This window comes from Pseudophryne corroboree, chromosome 1, assembly GCF_028390025.1.
Source record: "Pseudophryne corroboree isolate aPseCor3 chromosome 1, aPseCor3.hap2, whole genome shotgun sequence".
Lineage (NCBI taxonomy): Eukaryota > Metazoa > Chordata > Amphibia > Anura > Myobatrachidae > Pseudophryne > Pseudophryne corroboree.
In genome coordinates, this window is record NC_086444.1 from 1,042,810,286 (window position 1) to 1,042,818,519 (window position 8,234).

The 8,234-nt window shown below is 41.5% G+C and overlaps 1 long non-coding RNA gene across 1 annotated transcript; it reads right to left on the reverse strand.

Moving 5' to 3' along the window:
• Nucleotides 1-283: 283 nt before the first annotated feature.
• On the reverse strand, nucleotides 284-2,539 carry LOC134986540 (uncharacterized). Its single transcript, XR_010192442.1, has 3 exons — nucleotides 2,407-2,539; nucleotides 1,718-1,777; nucleotides 284-1,118 (listed from the first exon to the last, which is right to left on the reverse strand). It is a non-coding gene; the product is annotated as an uncharacterized LOC134986540 (long non-coding RNA).
• Nucleotides 2,540-8,234: the final 5,695 nt, after the last annotated feature.

Below are 8,234 nucleotides of genomic sequence, written 5' to 3' on the forward strand. Positions count from 1 at the left end.
AAACAACAAACATTAGTTTTGTATGGTTACGAATACCAATTAACACGTATTTCAAACTGTACACATTCAAACATGCAATCCTTATTGTTGGTCTATTTAAAAAAAAAATGTGGTTAAAGTATACATCTTTTATTTTCATAAATTGTTAGTCCACATGGGCTGCAAAATAAAATATCCTTTTTTTAGTGAATGTTTGAAATGATAAATGCTACTAAAACTACACAATTGAAGAAAACAATATATAATGATCATATAAATAACATACAGTAACTTATTTCTTCCTCTTAGGATATAGCGCGGGTGAAGGCTGATCTTCAGGCCTGCGGATAATCCCACCATGTGTATGTAGGCCATGTTTTGGTGGTATGGGTGGTGTTGCACTTGCACTAGGTATGCTGCTTCCGAAGTTATCCCTGTTTGTATTAGTATCCTTGACAATATTTGTATGCCTATTGTTGTTATAGCTTGAGTTAGCTGATTAATAACATGTGTGGGCAATGTTGGGTTAGTATTGTGTGTTTGGTTTTGGTTTTCTATACCTGTACTTAAGTTTTGCTAAGACTGAAATTAGTCTCCAAACTTGTCTATTAGTTTGTCTATTTTGCTGACTTTGTTGTTTTAGAAACCCCTCCTGGGTCTGTTCAAATAATTGGAAGGCTTGGAGTATGTCCTGATCTCTGTTTATTGCAGGTAGCGGTGAGGTCTGTGGCAGTTTATGTGGTTGTGGGAAATCATTTTCAGGTCTTGGTGTTATGAGGCACAAATGCAAGGTGTGGGTCTCTCCCTCTGCAAAATCTGTAAAGAGCTCATTTTGTACATTTTAAAATACATTAAAAAACAAATCAAACATTAAACTTACTATACTCACAATTACCACTGTTTGTGAGATTTGCTTCTGTTTGTTTTTTAAAGCACAATATAGGATCAATGTTCCGTACCAGAATCCAGTGCAGGAGCCGGGGATATGCATAATTGTGTTGGTGACAGCTCCACATCACTTGCCACATGTGTTGTTGGCCCTTCAGTAGTGGTGTGCTGGGCCAGTGCAGCAGTGATGTGGTGCGGTTGGGTGACGCAGAGCCTTTCCTGTCATACTAACGTTTGTACCAGAGTTTTGACTGTATAAAGTAGATGAAAAATACAAATAAGTTGTTAGAAATATCTTCTCTGCATTATTCTAATCATTTTTATAGCCAAAACTCTGGAGTAAAAAGTCTATAGATGCCTCACCTGTCTATCGTTTCAGCACATCTCTGATCAAAACTCACCAAATTTCCAGGAGTTTCTACTGCTGCACCTGTGTATAATGCCCACATGTACCCTTTGAGTCATATATTGCATGTAAACCTGACCCTGTGACTAACCAGTGCCTCCTGAGCCATTTAGCTCACCGCACGTCCCTGCAGTGCAGATGATGGGCCTATTTTATAGGGTGGATAATATATTGTAAACATTTTGTGATTAAGAGTAGCTAAAAATGTGTTGATATTTGTTAAGCAATTTCTTATAATTCACTTGCACCTTGTTGGTTTTGAAAAAAAATAAATAAAAAATGACTAAACATTTATCATCACAGAATTGTATCTATATAATCCATAACTACCTAAAAAAAATACCCTGTAGTACAGTACACATTAATTTCACATTTATTTAATGGTATAGTTTACATTTTTTCCCACTAAAAGGATATTTTAAAAAACATATTCCAAATAATTACCAGGATGTTGATCATCAATTGGTGTGGATTGTGGTGCAGAAGGCCTTCTTGTTGGCTGTGCTGTAAACAAACATCAAGTTTAGATTACTTACAGGAGCACAAATGACAAACATAGTGTGTGTGTGTGTGTGTGTGTGTGTGTGTACTTGCAATGTGTACTTTAAAAAAACTTGTTCTTTTAAAATTTAAAGAAACATACACCTAAAAAAACAAAAACAACATGTAACATGTTAATATTGGTTGAAGCAGGGTGTTTGCAGGTTACTCATCAGATTGTGGGGAACATGGGGGTGCATCAGTGTCATGCACATTAACTCCAGACACCACCTAAGGAATGAAAGCATTCACCTGCTTCACTGAAGTTGATGTGCACAGGTGTACCACCTCCAGTAGAACACACTGCTCTCCTTTCCCGGGCGATCTTAGATTTAACCACTTTCCTAATGTCCCAAAAATGCTTTGATGCACTGGGTTTTAATTTTAATGCGCCTCAATGCACCTGTGCTATTCACTACATCTATAGTCTCCTACCACATACTATTTTTGTGCCTACTTGATGTTTTACTGTATCCTCCTCCCAAATAATTCTTCATAATATTTTAATATAACATTCATCAAGGCACAATTTTCTGCATAACTAAATCTCACATTTCTGCCGGACTTAGTTTTGCCAGGCTGTGTCTCCTCACCAGAGTCTGATTAGTGGCCCTCATTCTCCCCCTGATTGGATGCAGGATCACTCTCCTCCAACTCCCTCTGCTGCCTTCCCCTGGTTGCCATCTTCACAAATGCTAAAGAAAAATAAAAAAAAATCTAGCACTCTCTGTGGTATGCATACAACTGACAATTCCCTTTCACATCCACTTTCACTTTTATTGAGTATCCACAAGTGTTTCCAATTTTGGGGGTAATCCAGATCTGATCATTATCTAATGGGCAAAACCATGTGCACTGCAGGGGGGGTGGGGGGCAGATATAACATGTGCAAAGAGAGTTAGATTTGGGTGGGGTGTGTTCAAACTGAAATCTAAATCGCAGTGTAAAAATAAAGCAGCAAATATTTACCCTGCACAGAAATAATATAACCCACCCAAATCTAACTCTTTCTGCACATGTCTATGACCCCCCTGCAGTGCACATGGTTTTGCCCATTAGCTAACAAATTTGCTGCTGCAATCAGATCTGAATTAGGCCCTTTGTCCCCTGTTAATTAGTGTACATCATACATGTGATACATTTGGCCCTATAGGAAGAAATAAGGAAGTTCAGTTCAATTTTGCATTTGATTTTGCATGTCATTTCATGTTTGATTTTAGAAAATTCCTTCTTAAAATCAACCAAACTTCAATTTGATTGAAAACTGAATGCAAAATCAATTATTATTAAATGAGGGTCTGACCCACTCCTGCTTGGGTAAATTATGGAGTTTGCAAGTCCTTTCAAAAACTTATAAATGTCCATCAATGTCCCCATCACTTTCTGGAAACTTGGCACACTGTATATGTCCTTATCTGGGTGCAGCAGCTGGCAGTGCTTCTTGGGGTACCACGGCCTGTGGTGCCCGCTCGTCATGCAACATCTGCATGATGATGAAGAGTTCTTGCTCCATTGCCCTTCCTCCTAATTCCGCTAGCCGATCCGCTAGGCTATCCTTTCCGCCGATTTGTATGCAGGTTTAGGTAATTGTTAGCCATCCAGTCTCTGCATTTAGGGTATAGATTAAAATTAAATAATTAACATGCCTCTGAGACTATATAATAGTCATGTTTTTTTTTATATTTGTGCATAATAACCACTGATCAATTAGAACTAGTTACATTTTAATCAATTACTTATATGTGTACTGTACTCAATGTGTATGTAAGTTTGTGCCTAGGTGCAGAGCCGGCGCTACCCGCTCAGCTAAGGGATGCAAAGCAGGGAGGTGCTGGGCAAGAGAGGCGCTCTCCCTGCTCTGCATCCCTTCTGCTGTGTACTTGTGCTGTTGGTGCCGGCTGCTGCTGCGCCTGTCAATTGAGTGACAGGCAGCGGCGTCAGTAGCGTGAAAAACGTCTCTCCCTGGCAGCAGCGCCGGCAGCATGAAAAGCATCTCCCCCTCCTTGCCTCCTCCTTGCTGGAAGCGGAAGCTAGAGACAGGGAGGAGGGTGCCAGCTGGGTAGGAGCCACAGCGGAAGGCAGGGTGAGGCGGCGCTACAGAATCTACTGTACTGTATAGTGTGCAGGCTCCCATTCCACTAACTGTATCTGGCTGCAGACACCGCACAGAATGATGGGAGGAAGGAGGCGGGGCTGAACAAAATGCTTTGCAAACTATCCTAGACTTGCAACAGAGGAGAGTAACCTGACTGACCGGAGCCAGCCATCCAGACCGCATAAGCAGATAAATACAAAGAAGTACACCCTCAGACCCGCACAGTTGCTCCCTGCTAGTGGCACACAGCAAGTAGAATATCTGAAATTTAGTCTTAACAGCAATGGCTTTCATTAAGTCATTATGGGGGGCATGATTCATAGATCGCATATTGCATGCGATCTGGGTGGGATCTAACCGCACAGGATTGCACTGCAATATGCAATCCTAGCAGTGGGAACTATCATCCAGTATATGCAGGGACAAGGGCTGGAGCCCGTCCCTCCGATGTACTGAGCAGGGTGTCCAGGCCTCTGCGCATGTGCAGTAGCCTCACCGCAGTGCACATAGGCCATTTCTGGGGAACCCAGCCGTAACTACATCCTGCAGTGTGTAGCTCATAGCCTACAATGGGCTACTGCAATTGTGGTGGCAGCTGGAGCCAATATTGGGAATGCAAAGCATTCTCAATATTGTTACATTGGGCTGCATCACATTCCCGTAGAAACCCAAGGGGAATGTCGCTGTGGGCAGCAATCTGCTTCATTCATTCCAGGTATACATAGTACTTGCAGCTAACCCCTGAAAATGGGTGTTTTCAGGGGACATAGCTGCAAATACTGTTTGATAAATGGGCCCCTATATGAGCAAATGTATACACTGTCGCCAGGTAGCCACATGTTGAACAACCTAAACATTTGAAACAGACAATTTTACATTTCAGAAAAAGCCCACCAGTTGTTCCCTTAAGTACAGAAGTGTCCTTGCGAACTACCATATTTTGACGGCATGCTGTGGGGCGATACGCCCTTGTGCACTTTCATGTTTCTAATAATGAGTAAGGCCCATAAACACTGGGCGATTCACTCCAGGAGTGATATTGCCTAGTGCTTCACCTCCCAGGCCAGGCCGCCGATAGTGTGACAGTGACATTATGCCATGGCCAGCCCGAACATGCAGCCTCTGATGATATCATCAGATTGAGCTGTATGTACAGATGACAAAGCCGGGAGCACGCATTGGCCGTCGTCAGCAGCATACACACTTGGCGATATTGTAAACGATATCGCTCAGGAGGGTCAAAATTAGCGATATTGCTTACAAAATCGCTTAGTGTGTACAGGCTTTTAGATTGTTGGGTTTATTCTTGCTGTATCCGTGAAAAAAGATTAGAAAGAATCTGAAATGTTGGATTGCCAGTAATGCTGTCAGTGTGCATTTATTGCTCTCTCTCTCGTGAGTGCCGCCTATTTTGGGTCTTATATATATGTGTGTGTGTGTATATCCAAGTAGAGAAAAACAGCACTCAGGGAGACAACTTGTTAAATGCAGATACGGTCGGTGTAATATATATATATATATATATATATATATATATATATATAATGTGTATATATATATTTTTTAATTGTGGCACTTAAATGCGCACATCCTGGGCATGCACTTTGACGGCTAGTACAAGGTTTCCTCTTTACCTGCACATATTTATAGGCCAGAATAAATGGATTTCATAGCTAGGCAGCACAACAAAGACCCCGTAGATATACTTACTCAATAAAGATATATATATATATATATATATATATATATGTGCAAACATCCGGCACTAACTTTTGCTGTTGCTTAAAATAATCACTCCGGTGCCGTCCAGGGGTTCAGCGTCCCAGTATATGAAAGCGTGATGGCGGCACTCAGAGATTTGCAAAGTGCTTACAAAATGCTGTTTATTTCAACGTTTCGGGCTCCTGCCCGTCGTCAGGAACATACAAACAAAAACTGTGCAATACATACAATTCTTATATACCCTCCCCAACAAGAACATAATTACCTGATCAGTCGCAGCTGGATACCATCTCTCCCGCGTGTAATGCTGACAGGGAAGATCTCAGGGTCTCCGGTCGTCTCAGCAGTGACGTCAAGAGCGTGCGCCGTCCTACTTCTGCTACCATCGTCAACGTTTGCCTGTTACCTAGGCAACGTTAGCTGCACGGTCCGGTTACTGCTAATTGCCTTCAAGGATTCCCGTCACTTCCCTGCTGCTGACAACGTAAGAAGGGGCTCGTTCGCAGCAACCAATCAGATACCTTCACAACACCCAATATCCGTGATCTAAAAAATAAATCATGTTAAAAACATTATTGTTAAAATTACAAGCTAATCAAATGCATTCTAATGAGGGTGGAATGCAGGGCAAACAGCCTAACTGAGCATGAGGCTATATATAATTAGGAAAATTAGCTAGCTAAACGAGAAGAAAAAAAAAAATATATATATCTACAAAAAACATTGTAGACCCAAGGAGTCGTTAAGACCCCTTGGGGCCAAAGTCTCCAATGTATGAATCCATTTACTTTCTAGTTGAAGTAACTTTTTCTTCCTGTTACCGCCTCTCTGATTCAATGGCACATGGTCTATCAATTTTATTTTAATACTGGCTATACTATGATTGACTTCAGCACAGTGTCTGGCCACTGGCTGGTCACTAGTGCCAGACTCCAGGGCTGCCTTAATGGCGGATCGATGTCCTGCCATTCTTTCCCTGAATTGTCGTTCTGTCTTGCCCACATAGTAAAAACCACATGGGCAAGACAGAATGTAAATGACAAATTTGGTGGTACATGTGAGGGCATGCCGTATAGTAAATTTCTTCCCAGAATGTGGGTGTAAAAATGAATCACCTGGTATGATCGATCTGCATGTAGTGCATCCTAGACAACGGTGGCATCCAGTTTTTTGACTGAGAAAATGTGACACCGTTGCTTGTTTTTTAAGTTTGGTAATATCTCTTTTAACTAGCAGATCACTGAGGTTCCTGCCTCGGGTATAACAGGGTAGAAGTCTAGTACCTGTGAGGGCTGGTAGACCTCTATCTGTATTAATGATGGGCCAAAACTTTTTGGCATATTGTTTTGTAAATTTACTTTTAATATTAAATCTGTTAACCCACGGCAGAAATTGTTGACCTTCAGTATGTGTTCCACTGGTATGTAATGTTACATGTCTGGGCATATTCAGAACCCTATCTCTGGTTCTTTCCAACAGTTTGTGTGGATATCCCCTTTTACGGAATTTATCCACCATGTCATTCATATCCTGTATTGTTTGTAAAGGATCACTGGTGATTCTCCTTACTCTTAACATCTGTGAATAGGGTAACCCATCACGTAATGACTGGGGATGGAAGCTATCATGTCTGAGTATAGTGTTTCTATCAGTTTCCTTGATATAAATGGATGTGTTGATGCCCTCATTAGTCCTAGTGATGTTGACATCTAAGAAGTGTACTGTAGTAGGGGAGATGGTATAGGTCAGTTGTACTGCATGTCCGGTCACATTGTGATTGATAATTAACTCATTCAATTGTGACTCCGTGCCAGTCCAGAAGATCAGAAGATCGTCTATGTACCTCCGGTACAACCTAAGGTGTCTACAATCATGAAACAGTGTTTTTTCTACCATAATCATGTATGCGTTTGCGTACGATGGGGCCACGTTGGACCCCATCGCACAACCCGCCACTTGTAGGTAGAATTTAGAATCATAGATGAAGTAGTTTTTAGTTAATACCAGTTTAAGAAGCTCCAAAAAGAATTCTACTGGTGGACCTTTGTAGTGTGTGTTATTAGTGAGTAACTCCTGAACTGCTTGTAAGCCCTCAGTGTGCGGTATGCTTGTGTACAGGCTGTGGACATCAGCACTGCACAATAGCATGTCCTGTGGCGGTGTCCCAAAATTCTCCAATGTTAATAACAATGCTGTCGTGTCTTTCAAGTATGCCTCAGCATGTTGAATGCAAGGATTAAGTAAGGAGTCTAAATATACCGCTATTGGTTGAAATAAAGAACCCCTGGCAGAGATGATTGGTCTACCAGGGGGTCTTTCTAATCTTTTGTGAATTTTGGGTACTGTATAGAAGGCTGGTGCTACTGGACACTCAACCATTAACGCTTGCTTAAGTTCTGTAGAAATGTAACCCTTAGATACTGCTGTATATAGTAACTTGTCTAGAACTTGTTTAAATTCAAAGGTAGGGTCCTTGGTTAATAGTGCATAAGTGCTGGTGTCAGCCAATTGTCTGTTGCACTCTGTGTCATAGTCCTGTACAGCATAGTCCTGTACAGCCTGTACTACCACAGCTCCGCCCTTGTCAACTGTTCTTATTACTAT